This window comes from Macaca fascicularis, chromosome 6, assembly GCF_037993035.2.
Source record: "Macaca fascicularis isolate 582-1 chromosome 6, T2T-MFA8v1.1".
NCBI lineage: Eukaryota > Metazoa > Chordata > Mammalia > Primates > Cercopithecidae > Macaca > Macaca fascicularis.
In genome coordinates, this window is record NC_088380.1 from 102,199,712 (window position 1) to 102,219,610 (window position 19,899).

At 58.9% G+C, this 19,899-nt stretch overlaps 1 protein-coding gene across 14 annotated transcripts in view; it reads left to right on the top strand.

Annotated features, from left to right (window-relative positions):
• Positions 1 to 3,087, top strand: part of LOC135971355 (SH3 domain and tetratricopeptide repeat-containing protein 1-like) — a 52,219-nt gene extending 49,132 nt beyond the window's left edge. For all 14 annotated transcript variants that reach the window (XM_073993937.1, XM_073993936.1, XM_073993935.1 and 11 more), the window contains one exon: positions 2,688 to 3,087. The gene's annotated coding sequence lies outside the window, so the exon portion shown is untranslated. The remainder of the gene's footprint in view (positions 1 to 2,687) is intronic.
• Positions 3,088 to 19,899: the final 16,812 nt, after the last annotated feature.

The window sequence follows — 19,899 nt, forward strand, 5'->3', positions numbered from 1 at the left end:
ACGTGGCTGGAGGAGCCGGCAAGGTCAGCAGATACAACCCAGCTCCCAAGCTGGCCAGGCCCCACCCTCAAGAACTCAGTCTCAGCCAGGGAGGCTGACACATGAGTGGGCAATGGTGTCCTCTGGATAAAGAAGGAGGATTGCAGTCGGGGGGCCCTCCTGGAGGAGATGACACCAAAGCTGATTCTTGACAGTCAAGTGTCAAGTTGCATTTAACAAAGAAAACAGGGTCGGGAGAAGGACATTTCGGAGGACGGCATCATCCTCGCATTGAATCAACGTTGCAAGATCCAACCCAAATCCTGGCGCCTCGTCTAGGAAGCCTGCCCAGGGTGCCAGCCTGCACTGAGCAACTCCTTCCTGGAGTTCCGAGACACCTTGAATTTTCACATCACCCAGGAAGGGTGGGGTGGGACCAGTGTCTTACCATTGGGTTCACAGACAGGGAAACCCCAGCTCAGGGCAGGTGCGGTGGGGCGGGGCCCCAGCCAGCCAGGCTGAGGCCTTGCTGGGTCGGGTCTGTCTCGAGGGGAGGTGCTGTGCTCCCTCTGCCCCCAGCCCTGCAGGGGTGGAGAGCTGGGACTGTCAGACTCAGACCTGGGGTGTCTCCACCCCTCTGCCCAGCAGGCACCGCCCCTCCTCAGCATCGCACCGGCACCGCGTCAGTGCTCCTTATGGGCTGAGGGGCCAGGGCACTCCAGTCCTGCGGCCGAGATCTTGGGGGCCTTAGAACAACATGAGGAGCTGGGGCAGCCCTAAGACCCCGCCCCGTATCCCCCACCGCAGGCCTGGGGCTGCCGGGAAGGCCCCCGCCCAGTGCTGACGACACCTGGTGGTCAGAAGTGGTCCCTGTGGCCTCCCAAGTCCCAGCCAGACAGGGAGGTGCCAAGTGTCAGACCTAGAGGGACGCTGCTCACCGCTCAGGGGCTCACCTGGGACCCAGGGGGACGGGCCTCCCAGAAGAGGCCTTTCTCTGTTTTGGTCAAGCCTGCCGCCCACTCCGCCTGCCCAGGAGGAAGGAAAGGGCCAAGTAGTACCTGAGAGGCCAAAGTCCATGGTTGGGGTTGAGGGGCAGAGGCCTCCTTCACCTCCTTCCCATGCACAGCCCTCCTTCCCATGCACAGTCTTCCTTCCCATGCACAGCCCTCTGGGCCTCATTGTGACTATGCTGTCAGCGCAGGCCAGCTTCCCACAGGGAGACCCCCTTGGAATTCCCCAAGGGCGGCTGTCTTTCCAAGGCTACACCCTCCTCCTTGTGTAGTAGGCTCTGGACCCAGGGCCCAGAGGAGTAGGAGAAAAAGCCGGGCTGCATGGGGCCTGGAAGGCTGGCAGAGAGGCAGGGGTAAATGGGCATCTTTGCCGATTGCCTCTAAAAAGGGGTCCCCTTTAGTCTACACGTGAGAGCGAGCCCTGGAATAGGTAGGATTAGGTGTGTCCTGGCTCAGCCTGCCACTCACTAGCTGCTGCACACACTACAGGCACATGGAAATGCACACGCAAATGCACACGGGCACAGGCACACGCACACACAGACACGCACACACACACAGGCATGCACACAGGCACACAAACACGCACAGACACACAGGCACCCAAATATGCACAGACACATGCACAGGCACACGCAGAGACATATGCATTGGCTGGCTCCTTCCTGTTTAGTTGGGATGCCCCCACCCCTTCAGGAAGCCTTTGCCTTCCACCCCCGGCTGAGTCTGGGGCCTCCTGGGCCCCCCACAGGCTCCTGGGCTTCCCTCTGCCACAGCCCGGGCCACCCTGTGTGGTCAGTGTTCACTCCCAGGTCCCTCAGACTGGGAGCAAGGACATTAGGCTCAGCCACGTACCCAGCACAGAGTCCAGTGTTCGGCTGGGCCGAGGGGCATTGGATGAGCAGTGGCGGTGACTCGGGGCCTTCTCACGCCCCTGCGCCGTGTGTGGGGCGGGGCAGTGGGGGAATGGACTGCTGCATCTTGGACTTTGTCCTTGGCCCTGGGAGTCATCTTGAGATGGTAAAGAGGGACAGGCTAGGCATGGGTCTTAGAGAGGTCCCTTGGGTGACCCCATGTGGAGGAGGCGCCTGGGGAGAAGCCGGGTGGGGGATGGGAGGGTCAAGGAGGAGGTCTGGGAGATGGCATCCCAACCCAGGGATGGTGAATTTGAGCCAAAGATGCATTGAAAATGGGAGTGGATGTCTGGGGAGTCACACTCCGTCAATATTTCAGGGAACATTGCCAGAGAGAACACCTGTGAGATGGTTTTGTACCTGGCCTGTCCCGTGGAGGGCCTGGAAATGGTCAGCATGGACAGGGGCCAGAGGGGAGCCTGGGTCACTCAACGCTGTGCCCCTGCTGTGGCTTGGAGCCACGGGCCCTGCATGGAACTCTCAGAGCAGGCAGGATCTGCCCTGACCTCAGCCCATGGGGAAAGCAGCCACTGCCTGCAGAGAGGGTGGCACTGGGGCAGGAGACTTGGGGTGAGTGGGGCGTAGGGGCAGTCAGGAAGGCTTCCAGGGGTGTCAGGGTCATCCCCACCTCCTGCAGCTGAGACCACAGCAGTGTCACAGGCTTCAGGGTTCATGGGGTGAGCCAGCATTGGCTGGACATGTGGAATGACCTGGAGACAGGAACGGCCTCTGGGAAGACGGGCTCCGAGTCCCCCTTTTGCTGAGCATGACCTGTCCCCTTCAGGACCCGTTTGATGCAGCCAGGTACTACCAGCTGGCACTGGCAGCCGCCGTGGACCTGGGCAACAAGAAGGCACAGCTGAAGATCTACACGCGGCCGGCCACCATCTCCCACAACTTCCTCCTGGACCGTGAGAAGTCGCTCTTCTTCTACCAGAAGGCCAGGACCTTCGCCACAGAGCTCAACGTCCACAGGGTCAACCTGCCTCCTCTGCCACTCTGCGGGTGGGCCCCCTGGTTGGCCCCCAGCCACCCTCGCTGAGGACAGCATCCGAGGGAGTGGGTTTTGTGCAAGGAGGATGGTCTCCTCCCTCTCCTGGTGTCTCCCGTGGCTCATTTTCTGGGAAATGGAGGCATGAAAGCAGGGTTCAAATAGCAATAAATGGTTTTTTTTTACAATAACATACCGAAGTCCCCAGGGCATCCTTCCCTGTGTGCTTCCTGGGCTGTGTCTGGGGGCCATCTCCTTCCCTGGTGGCAGCCCGCTGATCTTGGGGATGAGAACAACTGTGAGTCCAACAGACCTGGGCCAGGTCATCATGAGCCTCGGTTTCCTCGGCGGCCAGAGGGGAGATGGTGGTGGAACTCTGGGCAGCTCCTTGCTCTCCCTGCTCAGAGCTCTTGCTGTAGGTCTCGTGCCGCCCTTGCCTTTAACCTTCAGGCCACTGTGCCTGGATGTGGGGGCTGCTAGTGTCCCTGTTCGCCATTGAAGAAATAGAGGCACAGAGAGGTTAGGTGTCTGGCCCACCGTCACACAGCAGGTAGGGGCGGAGATGCAGAGCCCAGTACACTGACCACCACACCACCCTGCCAGCCTGCAGCCAGGAAGATGTCCCCCATTAGGACCCAAGGTCAGCTCCTGGACCTCTCTTGTGGTGTCAGGAGAGCCACAAGCCAGTGAGGGTGGCCCCAGGGATCCCTCACTCAGTGTCCTCTGCTCCTAGGCTTGGTTGGGCCGGGCCTGGCCAGTCCCACCTCTGACCACCGGTCAGCCCTGCGGGAAGTGAGATGCGGGGATCTCTGCCTGTGTAGATGCTGCTACCCAGTATTGAAAGCCTTATCTGGGCTGCCCCCCAGCCGTCCCCACATACCCCTCCCCTTCCAGCCTCCGGCCCTCATCCCAGTCCCTGGAAACCCAGGTTTTCCTTCTTGGAATCTCTGGGCCCAAGGAACACAGCTCACACGGTCTCTGCCAGTTTACGGCAAGGAAACCGAGGTTAGAGACTGTGGGTGTCCCACGTGATTCTCACATACACTGCACTCTCCCAGGCCGCTCTTTTAAACACTTTAAATGAGGTAACTTTCACATCGCATGCAATGAACTATTTCAACGCAAATAATGTGGCATTTGTGCATTCACAGTCCTGTGCAACCACTCACGCCATCAAGTTTCATAAATGTATTCATCTCCCCAGAAGAAACCTCCCATCCTCACTAAGCTGTTACCTCTCCTTTGTATCCCCCAAGCCCCTTGTTTAATGGAAGGGGAAACTGAGGCCCAGAGAGGGACTTGCCAGTGGGCGGAGCTCTGATAATAAGGAATCAGGCACCCATCTGCTGCTTCAGTCCTGGGTTGGTGTTCCACCGAGCAGAGGTGACAGAGCCAGGAGGTTCTGGGAGCGCCACAGGTGTCACTGGTTCAGTCCTGGGTTGGTTTGCCACCCAGCAGAGGTGACAGAGCCAGGAGGTTCTGGGACCCCATGCTTGCAACCAGAGCCCTGCCCCGAGCCTCCCCACCAGGGGACAGCAGAGAGCTTTCCAGAACGGGCCGCGGGGCTGGCGGGAAGCAGCAGCTCAGAGCTGCTGACAAACCTCACGTTGACCCCAGATCGCTGTCTCTGTGGGTTGGGCTTGGGAATTGGAGAGGAGGCCGCATGACTGGAAACGTGAAGACGGCACGGCCTGGCTGGAGGAGCGGGAAGCGCCGTCACGTTGACTGAGGACACAGACCTCCTGCCCGCTGGGCCGGGCCTGCAGCCATTCTTCTCGGGGTGGGGTCGCAGGTCCGGGTTGCTCTCGGCCCCCGAACTGCCTCAGAATCCGGGGGGCTTTGGAACTGTGCCTTCCCATCTCCACCCACCCTGGCTGGTGCCATGAGGGGCCTGGATCCTGGGATCCTGTTTCTCCTGGACAGCAGAGACTGGGGGACCAGAGGAGATGATGGGTCTTCAAGCCCCACATTCAAACCCCAGCCCACCACGCACAGTCTGGGGGTTCGGGGTGAGGGAGTTGATGTCTCTGAGCCCCAGTTTTGTCACCACTAAAATGAGACCGACATACTGGGGCAGAGTGCCAGCCCCAGGGCTAACCGAGGCCTGTTTCCTACTGACAATCCCGCTTACTCCTAGGAACAGCTCCAACAACCACACACTAGGGGACACTCAACCCAGGCCAGCTTGTCAGAGGCACGTGAACCAGAGCGACTCCATCTTGAATGGGGGCTGGGTAAAGGGAGGCTGAGACCTGCTGGGCCGCATTCCCAGTAGGCTAGGCATTCTTCGTCACAGGATGAGATAGGAGGTCCCCACAAGATACAGGTCATAAAGACCTTGCTGATAAAGCAGGTTGCAATAAAGAAGTTGGCCAAAGCCCCAAACCCAAGATGGCCACGAGAGTGACCTCTGATTGCCCTCACAGCTCATTATGTGCTAATTATAATGCCTTAACTGCTACAAGACACTCCCACCAGCGCCACGACAGTTTACAGATGCCATGGCAACATCTGGAGGTTACCCTACACGGTCTCAGAAGGGAAGGCAGAAACTCTCAGTTCTGGGAATTGCCCACCCCTTTCCTGGAACACTCATGAATCGTCCAACCCTTGTTTAGCGTATGATCAAGAAATAACCATGAAAATGGGCAACCAGCAGCTTTTGAGGCCACTCTGCCTGTGGAGCAGCCATTCTTTTTTTTTCTTTTTTTTTTTTTTTGAGATGGAGTCTTGCTCTGTTGGCCGAACTAGAATGCAATGGCATGATCTTGGCTCACTACAACCTCCGCCTCCTGGGTTAAGCGATTCTCCTGCCTCAGCCTTCCTAGTAGCTGGGATTACAGGCACCTGCCACCACACCGTTAATGTTTTGTATTTTAGTGGAGACAGGGTTTTGCCATGTTGGACCAGGCTGGTCTCGAACTTCTCACCTCAGGTGATCCACCTGCCTCGGCATCCCAAAGTTCTAGGATTACAGGAGTGAGCCGCTGCGCCCGGCCAGAGTAGCCATTCTTTTATTCCTTTTCTTTCCTCATAAAGTTGCTTTCACTTGATGGACTCGCCCCGAATTCTTTCTTCTGTGAGATCCAAGAAACCTCTCTTGGAGTCTGGATCGGGACCCCTTTCCAGTAACAAACTTGCTTAACCTCTCAGACCCCTCGTCTCTTCATCTGTAACCAGAGATAAAGCCTCCCCCGAGGTTCCAACAGTGAGGAGAGAACGCATGGAAAAGAGGGGCACAGAGTTGGTGTGCAGAACCAATATCACAGACTGGGTGTCAAGCCACTGTCATATTGGAAGTAATATCACGCTCTCCCCTAGAAGTTATGAGGAACAATATCACACCGGGGTGTGTACACCCCGTGTGTTTTTGGAAGCAATGTCATTCTCTCTTCTTCTAGGTTTTAGGATTCATATCACAGGCGGGGTGTACACATCATCCACTCACCCCCTGGATATCAGGAACCATATCACAGAAGAGTTGTCCACCCCCTTCGATATTGTCAGCAATGTCATCTTCTTCCCGCCTGGATATTAGGAACGATACCCCGGGGTTGGGGGCGGTGTACACCCACTGTGATATCGAAAGTAAAATCAGCCTCTTTCCCGCTGGATATTAGAAACTATATCACAGGTGTGTGTGCACCTTCTGGGATATTGGGAGTACTGTCAGCCTCCACCCCTCTGCATATTAGGGACAATATACAGGGGACAGGGTGGTTACACACCCTGCGATATTGAGAATAATATTCTTCTCTTTCCCCTGTACATTAGGAACCACATCACAGGGGTCTGTACACCTTCTGCGATATTGGGATTAATGTGATCGTCTCCCCCAACTGAATGTCAAAAACGATATCACAGAAGGGTGTACACCCCCTGCAATATGGCCAGTAATATCATCGTCTCTACCTTTGGATCCTAGGAACAACATCACAGAGGTTGTGTATACTCCCCAGCAATATTGGGCATAATGTTATCCTCTCTTCCCCTGGATATTAGGAACGATATCCCTGGTGGTGGGAGGTGGAGTACATTAAGAACATCACTGAGTGGGTGTACACCCCCTGCGGTATTGGGTGTAATATCATCCTCTTTTCCCTAGGATATAAAGAACAATATCACAGGAGGGGTGTACAGCCACAGCCCCTCCGTTATTGGGAGTAATAGCGTCTTCTCCCACACTCGATATAGGAACAATATCCTAGGGTGGGTGTACATCCCCTGCGATATTGGGCATATTGTCATCGTCTCCCAACGTGAATATTGGGTGCAGTGTCCCAGGGGGGTGTACACCTTCTTCGATTTTGGGAGTAATATCATCCTCTCCCCTCAGGATTGTAGGCAAAATATCGAAGGGGTTTTACACTTTGTACGATATGGGCAGTAACAACATCCTCTCCCTACCTGGATGTAAGGAACTATATCACGGCCGGCTGTACACTTCTTGCCATACTGGGAGTCTTATCATCCTCTCCTATCATGGATATGAAGAAAAATATTACAAAGGAGGTGTACACCCCCTGAGATATTGAGAGTAATATTATGCTCTCCCCTTCGGGATATTAGGAACAATATTGCAGGAGGTGTGTACAACCCCTGTGATATTGGGAGTCATATCATCCTCTCCCCCTGAATATAAGAAACAATATCACAGGAGGAGGTACCTCCCCCCTGTGATATTGGGAGTCATATCGTGTTATTCGGAACAATAGCACAGTGGGTGTGTACAACCCCTGCGACATTGCCACTAGTATCATCGTCTCTCTCCCAGGATATAAGGAACAATATCATAAGGGGGTGTACACCCCTGCGATATTGGCGGTAATATCTTCCTCTCCCTGGCTGGCTATTAGGAACAATGTCACAGAAGAGGTGTACACCCCCTGCTTTAATGGGAGTGATATCATCCTCTCCGTCCCTGGATATTAGGAACAATATCACCAAGGAGTGTACACCTCCTGCAATATTGAGACTGATATCATCCTCTCGCCAGCTGGATAGTAGGAATCATATAACAGGGGTGGTGTACAACCCAAGCGAAATCGGAAGAAACATCACCCTCTCCACATTTGGATGTCAGGGAAAATAACACGGTGGCGGTCCACGCCCACGGTGATATTGGGAGTCATATAAACCTCTCCCACCCTGGATAGAAGGAAAAAGCTGACCGACGGCATGTACACACACTGCGGTAGTTTCAATAATGTCATGCTTTACCCCCTGGCTACTAGGAATAACATCATAGAGGGGTTTACAATTTCTGCGACACTGGGAGTAATATAATCCTCTCCTGGCAGGATATCAGAAACAAGATTATTAATTATTAATATTAATAAATATAAAAATTAATATTAATCACAGATATTTAAAATCACAATTAAGATACTATAAACACTGGTGAAAAATGTTAACGATTGGTATTAATAATTAATAATATTAACACAATTAATAAGAAAATAATGATATCAACAACTAATGTGACTTAAATCAATACTAAGGGATGTAGGCAAAAAATTAATAATTAATATTAAGAAATAATAATATTGATAAATGACATTAATATTAAACAATAATTCTTGGAGTAGATCATAATCTATTTCAAACAATTATCAGTAATTAATAGAAAATTATTAATTGATAGTATTACTGATAATTATTAAAATCGATCATTGATGCATAATAATTAATTATATTATTGCTCCTAGAGCAATACACTGAGGGTGTACACCCGTCTGTGAAACAGTACATTACTTCCAGAGAGGCAGATGATACTACTCAAAATATAGGAACCAGGCTGTGAGTCCACCATGGCTCCCAATAGCCAAAGGGGGGAGAGGGGGTGGCTATTGGTCCCCACCTCGCGGGGGGTGGCTCACCCCCCTGCGAGGTGGCTCCCAATAGCCAAGGGGGGGAGAGGGGGTGGCTATTGGTCCCCACCTCGCGGGGGGTGGCTCACCCCCCTGCGAGGTGGCTCCCAATAGCCAAGGGGGGGAGAGGGGGTGGCTATTGGTCCCCACCTCGCGGGGGGTGGCTCACCCCCCTGCGAGGTGGCTCCCAATAGCCAAGGGGGGGAGAGGGGGTGGCTATTGGTCCCCACCTCGCGGGGGGTGGCTCACCCCCCTGCGAGGTGGCTCCCAATAGCCAAGGGGGGGAGAGGGGGTGGCTATTGGTCCCCACCTCGCGGGGGGTGGCTCACCCCCCTGCGAGGTGGCTCCCAATAGCCAAGGGGGGGAGAGGGGGTGGCTATTGGTCCCCACCTCGCGGGGGGTGGCTCACCCCCCTGCGAGGTGGCTCCCAATAGCCAAGGGGGGGAGAGGGGGTGGCTATTGGTCCCCACCTCGCGGGGGGTGGCTCACCCCCCTGCGAGGTGGCTCCCAATAGCCAAGGGGGGGAGAGGGGGTGGCTATTGGTCCCCACCTCGCGGGGGGTGGCTCACCCCCCTGCGAGGTGGCTCCCAATAGCCAAGGGGGGGAGAGGGGGTGGCTATTGGTCCCCACCTCGCGGGGGGTGGCTCACCCCCCTGCGAGGTGGCTCCCAATAGCCAAGGGGGGGAGAGGGGGTGGCTATTGGTCCCCACCTCGCGGGGGGTGGCTCACCCCCCTGCGAGGTGGCTCCCAATAGCCAAGGGGGGGAGAGGGGGTGGCTATTGGTCCCCACCTCGCGGGGGGTGGCTCACCCCCCTGCGAGGTGGCTCCCAATAGCCAAGGGGGGGAGAGGGGGTGGCTATTGGTCCCCACCTCGCGGGGGGTGGCTCACCCCCCTGCGAGGTGGCTCCCAATAGCCAAGGGGGGGAGAGGGGGTGGCTATTGGTCCCCACCTCGCGGGGGGTGGCTCACCCCCCTGCGAGGTGGCTCCCAATAGCCAAGGGGGGGAGAGGGGGTGGCTATTGGTCCCCACCTCGCGGGGGGTGGCTCACCCCCCTGCGAGGTGGCTCCCAATAGCCAAGGGGGGGAGAGGGGGTGGCTATTGGTCCCCACCTCGCGGGGGGTGGCTCACCCCCCTGCGAGGTGGCTCCCAATAGCCAAGGGGGGGAGAGGGGGTGGCTATTGGTCCCCACCTCGCGGGGGGTGGCTCACCCCCCTGCGAGGTGGCTCCCAATAGCCAAGGGGGGGAGAGGGGGTGGCTATTGGTCCCCACCTCGCGGGGGGTGGCTCACCCCCCTGCGAGGTGGCTCCCAATAGCCAAGGGGGGGAGAGGGGGTGGCTATTGGTCCCCACCTCGCGGGGGGTGGCTCACCCCCCTGCGAGGTGGCTCCCAATAGCCAAGGGGGGGAGAGGGGGTGGCTATTGGTCCCCACCTCGCGGGGGGTGGCTCACCCCCCTGCGAGGTGGCTCCCAATAGCCAAGGGGGGGAGAGGGGGTGGCTATTGGTCCCCACCTCGCGGGGGGTGGCTCACCCCCCTGCGAGGTGGCTCCCAATAGCCAAGGGGGGGAGAGGGGGTGGCTATTGGTCCCCACCTCGCGGGGGGTGGCTCACCCCCCTGCGAGGTGGCTCCCAATAGCCAAGGGGGGGAGAGGGGGTGGCTATTGGTCCCCACCTCGCGGGGGGTGGCTCACCCCCCTGCGAGGTGGCTCCCAATAGCCAAGGGGGGGAGAGGGGGTGGCTATTGGTCCCCACCTCGCGGGGGGTGGCTCACCCCCCTGCGAGGTGGCTCCCAATAGCCAAGGGGGGGAGAGGGGGTGGCTATTGGTCCCCACCTCGCGGGGGGTGGCTCACCCCCCTGCGAGGTGGCTCCCAATAGCCAAGGGGGGGAGAGGGGGTGGCTATTGGTCCCCACCTCGCGGGGGGTGGCTCACCCCCCTGCGAGGTGGCTCCCAATAGCCAAGGGGGGGAGAGGGGGTGGCTATTGGTCCCCACCTCGCGGGGGGTGGCTCACCCCCCTGCGAGGTGGCTCCCAATAGCCAAGGGGGGGAGAGGGGGTGGCTATTGGTCCCCACCTCGCGGGGGGTGGCTCACCCCCCTGCGAGGTGGCTCCCAATAGCCAAGGGGGGGAGAGGGGGTGGCTATTGGTCCCCACCTCGCGGGGGGTGGCTCACCCCCCTGCGAGGTGGCTCCCAATAGCCAAGGGGGGGAGAGGGGGTGGCTATTGGTCCCCACCTCGCGGGGGGTGGCTCACCCCCCTGCGAGGTGGCTCCCAATAGCCAAGGGGGGGAGAGGGGGTGGCTATTGGTCCCCACCTCGCGGGGGGTGGCTCACCCCCCTGCGAGGTGGCTCCCAATAGCCAAGGGGGGGAGAGGGGGTGGCTATTGGTCCCCACCTCGCGGGGGGTGGCTCACCCCCCTGCGAGGTGGCTCCCAATAGCCAAGGGGGGGAGAGGGGGTGGCTATTGGTCCCCACCTCGCGGGGGGTGGCTCACCCCCCTGCGAGGTGGCTCCCAATAGCCAAGGGGGGGAGAGGGGGTGGCTATTGGTCCCCACCTCGCGGGGGGTGGCTCACCCCCCTGCGAGGTGGCTCCCAATAGCCAAGGGGGGGAGAGGGGGGTGGCTATTGGTCCCCACCTCGCGGGGGGTGGCTCACCCCCCTGCGAGGTGGCTCCCAATAGCCAAGGGGGGGAGAGGGGGTGGCTATTGGTCCCCACCTCGCGGGGGGTGGCTCACCCCCCTGCGAGGTGGCTCCCAATAGCCAAGGGGGGGAGAGGGGGTGGCTATTGGTCCCCACCTCGCGGGGGGTGGCTCACCCCCCTGCGAGGTGGCTCCCAATAGCCAAGGGGGGGAGAGGGGGTGGCTATTGGTCCCCACCTCGCGGGGGGTGGCTCACCCCCCTGCGAGGTGGCTCCCAATAGCCAAGGGGGGGAGAGGGGGTGGCTATTGGTCCCCACCTCGCGGGGGGTGGCTCACCCCCCTGCGAGGTGGCTCCCAATAGCCAAGGGGGGGAGAGGGGGTGGCTATTGGTCCCCACCTCGCGGGGGGTGGCTCACCCCCCTGCGAGGTGGCTCCCAATAGCCAAGGGGGGGAGAGGGGGTGGCTATTGGTCCCCACCTCGCGGGGGGTGGCTCACCCCCCTGCGAGGTGGCTCCCAATAGCCAAGGGGGGGAGAGGGGGTGGCTATTGGTCCCCACCTCGCGGGGGGTGGCTCACCCCCCTGCGAGGTGGCTCCCAATAGCCAAGGGGGGGAGAGGGGGTGGCTATTGGTCCCCACCTCGCGGGGGGTGGCTCACCCCCCTGCGAGGTGGCTCCCAATAGCCAAGGGGGGGAGAGGGGGTGGCTATTGGTCCCCACCTCGCGGGGGGTGGCTCACCCCCCTGCGAGGTGGCTCCCAATAGCCAAGGGGGGGAGAGGGGGTGGCTATTGGTCCCCACCTCGCGGGGGGTGGCTCACCCCCCTGCGAGGTGGCTCCCAATAGCCAAGGGGGGGAGAGGGGGTGGCTATTGGTCCCCACCTCGCGGGGGGTGGCTCACCCCCCTGCGAGGTGGCTCCCAATAGCCAAGGGGGGGAGAGGGGGTGGCTATTGGTCCCCACCTCGCGGGGGGTGGCTCACCCCCCTGCGAGGTGGCTCCCAATAGCCAAGGGGGGGAGAGGGGGTGGCTATTGGTCCCCACCTCGCGGGGGGTGGCTCACCCCCCTGCGAGGTGGCTCCCAATAGCCAAGGGGGGGAGAGGGGGTGGCTATTGGTCCCCACCTCGCGGGGGGTGGCTCACCCCCTGCGAGGTGGCTCCCAATAGCCAAGGGGGGGAGAGGGGGTGGCTATTGGTCCCCACCTCGCGGGGGGTGGCTCACCCCCCTGCGAGGTGGCTCCCAATAGCCAAGGGGGGGAGAGGGGGTGGCTATTGGTCCCCACCTCGCGGGGGGTGGCTCACCCCCCTGCGAGGTGGCTCCCAATAGCCAAGGGGGGGAGAGGGGGTGGCTATTGGTCCCCACCTCGCGGGGGGTGGCTCACCCCCCTGCGAGGTGGCTCCCAATAGCCAAGGGGGGGAGAGGGGGTGGCTATTGGTCCCCACCTCGCGGGGGGTGGCTCACCCCCCTGCGAGGTGGCTCCCAATAGCCAAGGGGGGGAGAGGGGGTGGCTATTGGTCCCCACCTCGCGGGGGGTGGCTCACCCCCCTGCGAGGTGGCTCCCAATAGCCAAGGGGGGGAGAGGGGGTGGCTATTGGTCCCCACCTCGCGGGGGGTGGCTCACCCCCCTGCGAGGTGGCTCCCAATAGCCAAGGGGGGGAGAGGGGGTGGCTATTGGTCCCCACCTCGCGGGGGGTGGCTCACCCCCCTGCGAGGTGGCTCCCAATAGCCAAGGGGGGGAGAGGGGGTGGCTATTGGTCCCCACCTCGCGGGGGGTGGCTCACCCCCCTGCGAGGTGGCTCCCAATAGCCAAGGGGGGGAGAGGGGGTGGCTATTGGTCCCCACCTCGCGGGGGGTGGCTCACCCCCCTGCGAGGTGGCTCCCAATAGCCAAGGGGGGGAGAGGGGGTGGCTATTGGTCCCCACCTCGCGGGGGGTGGCTCACCCCCCTGCGAGGTGGCTCCCAATAGCCAAGGGGGGGAGAGGGGGTGGCTATTGGTCCCCACCTCGCGGGGGGTGGCTCACCCCCCTGCGAGGTGGCTCCCAATAGCCAAGGGGGGGAGAGGGGGTGGCTATTGGTCCCCACCTCGCGGGGGGTGGCTCACCCCCCTGCGAGGTGGCTCCCAATAGCCAAGGGGGGGAGAGGGGGTGGCTATTGGTCCCCACCTCGCGGGGGGTGGCTCACCCCCCTGCGAGGTGGCTCCCAATAGCCAAGGGGGGAGAGGGGGTGGCTATTGGTCCCCACCTCGCGGGGGGTGGCTCACCCCCCTGCGAGGTGGCTCCCAATAGCCAAGGGGGGGAGAGGGGGTGGCTATTGGTCCCCACCTCGCGGGGGGTGGCTCACCCCCCTGCGAGGTGGCTCCCAATAGCCAAGGGGGGGAGAGGGGGTGGCTATTGGTCCCCACCTCGCGGGGGGTGGCTCACCCCCCTGCGAGGTGGCTCCCAATAGCCAAGGGGGGGAGAGGGGGTGGCTATTGGTCCCCACCTCGCGGGGGGTGGCTCACCCCCCTGCGAGGTGGCTCCCAATAGCCAAGGGGGGGAGAGGGGGTGGCTATTGGTCCCCACCTCGCGGGGGGTGGCTCACCCCCCTGCGAGGTGGCTCCCAATAGCCAAGGGGGGGAGAGGGGGTGGCTATTGGTCCCCACCTCGCGGGGGGTGGCTCACCCCCCTGCGAGGTGGCTCCCAATAGCCAAGGGGGGGAGAGGGGGTGGCTATTGGTCCCCACCTCGCGGGGGGTGGCTCACCCCCCTGCGAGGTGGCTCCCAATAGCCAAGGGGGGGAGAGGGGGTGGCTATTGGTCCCCACCTCGCGGGGGGTGGCTCACCCCCCTGCGAGGTGGCTCCCAATAGCCAAGGGGGGGAGAGGGGGTGGCTATTGGTCCCCACCTCGCGGGGGGTGGCTCACCCCCCTGCGAGGTGGCTCCCAATAGCCAAGGGGGGGAGAGGGGGTGGCTATTGGTCCCCACCTCGCGGGGGGTGGCTCACCCCCCTGCGAGGTGGCTCCCAATAGCCAAGGGGGGGAGAGGGGGTGGCTATTGGTCCCCACCTCGCGGGGGGTGGCTCACCCCCCTGCGAGGTGGCTCCCAATAGCCAAGGGGGGGAGAGGGGGTGGCTATTGGTCCCCACCTCGCGGGGGGTGGCTCACCCCCCTGCGAGGTGGCTCCCAATAGCCAAGGGGGGGAGAGGGGGTGGCTATTGGTCCCCACCTCGCGGGGGGTGGCTCACCCCCCTGCGAGGTGGCTCCCAATAGCCAAGGGGGGGAGAGGGGGTGGCTATTGGTCCCCACCTCGCGGGGGGTGGCTCACCCCCCTGCGAGGTGGCTCCCAATAGCCAAGGGGGGGAGAGGGGGTGGCTATTGGTCCCCACCTCGCGGGGGGTGGCTCACCCCCCTGCGAGGTGGCTCCCAATAGCCAAGGGGGGGAGAGGGGGTGGCTATTGGTCCCCACCTCGCGGGGGGTGGCTCACCCCCCTGCGAGGTGGCTCCCAATAGCCAAGGGGGGGAGAGGGGGTGGCTATTGGTCCCCACCTCGCGGGGGGTGGCTCACCCCCCTGCGAGGTGGCTCCCAATAGCCAAGGGGGGGAGAGGGGGTGGCTATTGGTCCCCACCTCGCGGGGGGTGGCTCACCCCCCTGCGAGGTGGCTCCCAATAGCCAAGGGGGGGAGAGGGGGTGGCTATTGGTCCCCACCTCGCGGGGGGTGGCTCACCCCCCTGCGAGGTGGCTCCCAATAGCCAAGGGGGGGAGAGGGGGTGGCTATTGGTCCCCACCTCGCGGGGGGTGGCTCACCCCCCTGCGAGGTGGCTCCCAATAGCCAAGGGGGGGAGAGGGGGTGGCTATTGGTCCCCACCTCGCGGGGGGTGGCTCACCCCCCTGCGAGGTGGCTCCCAATAGCCAAGGGGGGGAGAGGGGGTGGCTATTGGTCCCCACCTCGCGGGGGGTGGCTCACCCCCCTGCGAGGTGGCTCCCAATAGCCAAGGGGGGGAGAGGGGGTGGCTATTGGTCCCCACCTCGCGGGGGGTGGCTCACCCCCCTGCGAGGTGGCTCCCAATAGCCAAGGGGGGGAGAGGGGGTGGCTATTGGTCCCCACCTCGCGGGGGGTGGCTCACCCCCCTGCGAGGTGGCTCCCAATAGCCAAGGGGGGGAGAGGGGGTGGCTATTGGTCCCCACCTCGCGGGGGGTGGCTCACCCCCCTGCGAGGTGGCTCCCAATAGCCAAGGGGGGGAGAGGGGGTGGCTATTGGTCCCCACCTCGCGGGGGGTGGCTCACCCCCCTGCGAGGTGGCTCCCAATAGCCAAGGGGGGGAGAGGGGGTGGCTATTGGTCCCCACCTCGCGGGGGGTGGCTCACCCCCCTGCGAGGTGGCTCCCAATAGCCAAGGGGGGGAGAGGGGGTGGCTATTGGTCCCCACCTCGCGGGGTGTGGCTCACCCCCCTGACAATGTCACTGTTTTTTTACACCCCCTGCAGTACAATGCATGTTATTATCTTCTCTCACTTTAGCTGTTGAGAACAATGTCACATGGCGGAAGATACACCCAGCACTATTGGGAGTATTATCATTCTCTCTTCTTCTGGATAGTAGAGAAAATATCTCAGGCGAGTTGGACAACCCCTTTCATATTGACAGTATTGTCATCCTCTGCCAACGTGGATATTAGGAACCATATCACAGGGGGCGTGTTAACTTCCTGGATATTGGTCGCCAAATCATCCTCTCCTCACTAGGTATAGGATACAATGTGACAGTCAGGGTAGACACTCCCCGCGACTTGAGGTGTTATATCTATTCCTGTGTATTAGGATCCACGATGGACACACAGCGTGTTTAAGATTTTGCGAGTAATGTCATCTCCCCCTGTAGACATTACGAGCAGTATCGTAGACGGGTGTTCACCCTCTCCAATGTAGGGAGGAATATCATCCACTTCCCGCCTGGATATTAGGAACCATATCAAAGGAGTGTTTATAACCCCTGAGATATCTGAGTAATATCATCCTCTCCCAGGTGGAAATTAGGAACAGTATCACCGGTGGCATTTACACCCTCGCGACATTGAAAGTAATATCATCCTCTTCCCTCCCGGATCATGGGAACAACATCACTGGGGGGTGTACACTTTCTGCGATATTTGGAGTAACATAATCTTCTGTGCCTTGGTATATTAATGACAATATCACGCGGTGAGCGTGTACATCTTTTGCAATATTGGGAATGAAATGATCCTCTCTCCCCCTGCAAATTAGGAAAGATATCACAAGTGGGTGTTCACCTCCTGCGATATGGGGATTAATACCATCTTCCCCTCTTCCTGATATCAGGAAGGGTATCACGCGGGAGTGTACAGTGTCTGCCATACTGGGAGTAATATGAACCTCTCGGCTTTGAGATATTAAGAAGAATGTCACAGGGTGGATGTACACCCCCTGCCACATTGGGAGTAATATCAGCCTCTCCCCTCCATGCATATTGGGAACAATATCCCAGGCTGGGTGTACGCTTCCTGCTCTATGGGGAGTCATATCATCCTCTCCCTTCCAGGATATTAATAACACTATCACAGGGCGGGTGAACACAGCCTGCGATACTGGAATTATTATCATCCTCTCCCCCTCCGGATACTAGGATCCATATCACAGAAGAGCTGTACCCTCCCTGCGATATGGGGAGTGATATCATACGCTTCTTCCGTGAATATTAGGAGCAATATCACCAGGTGGCTGTCCATTCGTTGCTATGTTGGGAGTCATGTCATATTCTATCCCCCTAGATATCAGGATCAGTGTCACAGCGGGAGTGTACACCAGCTACGATATTAAAACTAATATCATGCTCTCTGTCCCTGGATATTAGGAACGACATCACAGGTAGGTGTACACCCCTTGTGGTATTAGGAGTAATAATATGGTTAATTATTAAACATCAATGATCGATTTTAATAATTATTAATGACACTTAATTAATAGGATACATTATTAATTATGGATAATTATTTTACATATAGGATTATGCACATTTAAAATTAATTATTAATATTAATGTCATTTAACAATATTATTAATTCTTAATATTAATCTTTTTTTATTACCAACATCTCTTAGTATTGACTTAAACAACATTAATTGCCGATATCATTATTTTATTATTAATAGTGATATTACTATTCATTATTAATACTAATCGTTAACATTTTTAAGCAATATTAATTTTTACTGTCTTTATTATGATTATTAATATTGATGATTATTAATTTTTATTATATTTATTAATATTAGTAATTAATAGACTTGTTCCTGATATCCGGCGGGGAGAGGATATTACTCCTAACATCGAAGAAAGTGTACACCCCTCTATGATGTTATTCCTAATAGCCGGGGGTAGAGGATAACATTATTGAAAGAGAGAACAGAACTGGCCTCAGCAACAAGAAGTAAGGAGATGCAGGGTCAAGCAGCCGTGTGGTTCCATCACACTCAACATTCACACCAAGCGGAGCACAGGCAGGACCAGCGGATGGGGGAGCCATAGTGGAGGGTCTCTGGGGTGGAGGCCCTCTGGATGGGCAAGATTCTCTACCTAAAACTCCAATAGAAGATCTACACAGCAGTAGTTAAAGAAAACACACACTAAGAAAAAGGCCAAAATAAAAATAGGACACCAAGTTTGGTCAGCCGGGTCCCACAAGCCAGTAGGTAAGAAAGCCCAGGAGGGCCCACCAGAGGAGCTGGGGGTGGGTTCCTGCCTGCAGGGGGCCTGGGACACCCCATTCCCACAGACGAGGACCCAAGCTTTGGGGAGAAAGCTGTCAGAGTCACCAGTGAGCTCTTCAGAGCTGGAGCCACAGAGCAGGGGAGGAGCGCTGGCCACGTCCCTGTGTAGGCTCAGAAGCTGGGGTGGGGGCACACCCCCAGGGGCCGATACAAACAGTGGACCGCGAGTCCTCCTCCTGTCCAGAGGATGCTCAGCTCCCAAGAGACCACCAAAGTCTGGAACCCAGGGACACACCACCTGACCCTCATGCCCAGGCCTCCTGGACCACGCAATGTCCAGTACAGGCAGGCAGTCTGGGCTTGGGGCCAGGACAGGGGTGGATGGTCCTGCTAGGCAGGCCTCCTTCTCCCTATGAGCTGTGCTGGTTGCACTGTAGTTTTGTTCTGGCAACATATTGCTGCCCACTTTGGCCACACCAGTCCCCGGCTCCCTGGCTAGTGCTGTCCAACCCACCTACACAGGCCCCACACACCCAGTGCCCACCAGACTCCTGTCAGCCAGGAGGACCCATGCTCACCCCCTGAAGTATCCGTGGAAACCTGCATCCGACAGGGACCCACAGCTCAGGGCCAACCTCCATGGGGCCTCTTGGTTGTGGTGGTAGAGGTGGGGGGGAGTTGACCTCCAGCCCTCCCATCCTGGACACTGTGTTCTGTGGGGATCATTCAGTCCTGGGGGCTTCCTAGGGACCCCAGAAGGAAGAGAACAGGGTGGTCATGGCGGCCTCAGCCCCAGGCTCTGGGCCCGAGTGCAAGAGTCTTTCGGTTCTGGTTTGATCTGGGCAGTAACAACAGGTCAAGTCATTCACACAAGGATTGGCTTCAATATAATGCATCAAGGGACTGTGGAGGACACAGATCAGCCTCCAGGCCAGTTACACGTGGTGACTTCACCAGTGCAGGCTAGGGAGTGGAAAAGCTGACCCCTGACCTCCCCACCTACCCTGCTCACCAGAGGCCAGTAGTGGCCAGGGATCCCTGACTTCAGGCAGAGGCAGACAGCACAGTTGCTGCCTCCTTTGAGCCCATCCCAGGGCCCACAGTGCCTGGAGAAACCTGGCAGGGGCTGAGTTAGGAGAATCTGGCAGGGAGATGCCAAGTGAAGAATGTGAGGGACTGGGTATGAGGGGCACTAGGGCACAGGGTCTGCTTCCCCTGGGGAGGTGGCAGTGAGACATATAGTAGCCAAGCCTCCGTAGGCACCACCCTGCTGCCAGGCACGTGTGGTGCCCATACCCACACCGATGGCTGCAAGAAGGTTCTTCGTCAACAAAACGGGAGGACGCACCCACACCCACATAGGCATTGGTGCCCACACACATCAGAGAAGAAAATTGCTGCTGTGCCCAAGGTGTGGGGAAAGGGGCAATGTCCTCTTCCTCCCCATGGTGGGACCAAAATTACCTGCTCCTGCCAGCACCCCCTCCCCCAACTCCACAAGCTGCTGACCTCCACCCCAGTGCCATGCCATGTGCCAGGAACAGCTCAGCGGTACATCCCAAAGGGTGCTATCCTGGAGCGGCTGTGCTGGGCAAGGGACACGTTTCCTAGTCACAGAGGTTTTCTTTCTTTACTGCTCACCGGCCCTGTGCCTCTGTTACCCCCACTGTGGCACAGTGTGAAAATTCCATCTTGAAGGCTAGGAACCCAGGAAGATCACCACACCTGCTGAAATGGTGGGTGAAACTCCCTGCCTTGGACCTCTTGCTCCAGGACTGATGTCCATTGGGACTTGGCCAGGCCAGCA